Source organism: Octopus bimaculoides, chromosome 14, assembly GCF_046866305.1.
Source record: "Octopus bimaculoides isolate indiv1 chromosome 14, ASM4686630v1, whole genome shotgun sequence".
In the NCBI taxonomy this organism is placed as follows: Eukaryota; Metazoa; Mollusca; class Cephalopoda; order Octopoda; family Octopodidae; genus Octopus; species Octopus bimaculoides.
In genome coordinates, this window is record NC_142941.1 from 3,845,088 (window position 1) to 3,846,875 (window position 1,788).

The 1,788-nt window shown below is 39.1% G+C and overlaps 1 protein-coding gene across 2 annotated transcripts in view; it reads left to right on the forward strand.

Annotated features, from left to right (window-relative positions):
* Positions 1–1,627: 1,627 nt before the first annotated feature.
* Positions 1,628–1,788, forward strand: part of LOC106870070 (uncharacterized) — a 26,351-nt gene continuing 26,190 nt past the window's right edge. For both annotated transcript variants that reach the window (XM_052972946.2, XM_089363168.1), the window contains exon 1: positions 1,628–1,788. This exon is cut by the window's right edge and continues 392 nt beyond it. The gene's annotated coding sequence lies outside the window, so the exon portion shown is untranslated.

Below are 1,788 nucleotides of genomic sequence, written 5' to 3' on the forward strand. Positions count from 1 at the left end.
TTCTCTCTCACATTCTCTCGTCCTCATTATCCTCCCCCCTCACCTCCACTGCTCCTTTTCTTTCCTTCCAACGTCTCCCCCCTTTCCCTCTTTTACCTATATCTCTCTCTTTATTCCTCGATTTATCCCATCTTTCTCTTTTCTCTCTTTTTCCATTCCCCCTCCTCATTCTCCACTCTTTTTCTTCTCTCACTTCTATCTTCACCTCTTCCTCCTCCTCCAATTGTTTCTAACACATTTTTCTCTTATCTCTTTCTATTACCCACCATCACCATATTCTCTCTCTCTTTCTCTCTCTCTCTCTTTCTCTCCATCTCTTTCCTTATCTCTCTCTAGTTTTCTTTTATTCTTATCTCTTTTCTTTTTATCTCTCTGTTTTATTGACCTGTTTTCTCTCTTATTCTCTTCCCATTTAATTTAATCTCATTCTTTCTTCTCCCTTTCTTCCACCTTCCTCCTATTTAGACATTTACTTCTTCTATTTTTAACATTATCCCACTCTCTTTCCAGCACATTTGTCTCCTGGTTTCCCAATCTCTCTCTCTCTCTACTTCTATTCCCTTTTCTTTATCTTCCAATCTCTCTCTCTTACTGTCTTATTTTCTTTCCTCTCCTATCTTTCTCTTGTAATTTGAACCAACTCGCCCTTCGCCCTTCCATTTGGTTTATCTTTTCTCACTCTCTTTTCCCCTTTCTCTCTGTATCTCTCATCTCCTCCTTTGTTGCTCATAGTCTTTCTGCCCACCTTCATCACTCGTTTACCAAACGCCATACTAAACCAAGCCACAACATATATTCACAACCACTCTCGCATGCTCTTTCCAATTCCTCTCCCCGTCGTCTGCATTCTTTCACCGTTGACCCCACCACCACCGCCGTCTCTATACCACTTATCTACCCTGCTTCACCCTCCCCAACACTGTACACTAAGCAGTTTGCTATGCCATTATTACTTCTCCATCTTTCTCCAATCCTCTCTCTCTCCCACTCTCTCAACACCTATCTTTCTTTCACTCACTCACTCACTCATCCTCTCACTTCCACTCACTATGCTTTTCATAAAAGCCATATTGTTTACTTTAAATTATACACACACAGTCCTCCTCACTCTCTGATTTATACTCTCTATTAATAATACAATGTCAACTATTCCCTCTATCTTTAGCCATATACATTTATATAGAAGTATTTTTTTCTCTTTCGTTTTCCCTCTCACTCTAAGTTCATCTCTGATTCCTATTCATTGAAATTCTATGCTTTCTTCCTCTTATTTCCACTACTAAACTTTCTTTTTATTTTTCTCCTCCCCTTCTCTTTTTGCTCCCCTTCTGCTAGTGTCTGTTCCACCCACCCCCTTCACTGTCACGCGTATCCCTCACAACACTCTCTCTCTCCTTCTCTTCTACTCCCACACCATCCATCCATTTCTCACATGACTGTTTCTTTATTTCTTTAACTCCCTCCTTTTCTTTTTCTCTTTCCTTCTCCAGTCTATTTTTCCCATCTTTTCTCCTCACTACCACTATTTTATTTTTCTGTCTCTATCTATAATATATATATATATATATATATATATATATATATATACACATACACACACACATATATGTATTTCTCCCAACACTAAGCCCTTAAACTCTCCCCCTCTCTATATACTATCTCTCTTTCTCTCTTTATCTACCCTTCCCCTATCTGTCTACTAATCTATATCTTTAAGCACTATCTTCCCCCTCTCTCTCTAGCTTTATCCTTTCTACTCTCTCCCACACTCTTCGGCTTTCTCTCTTT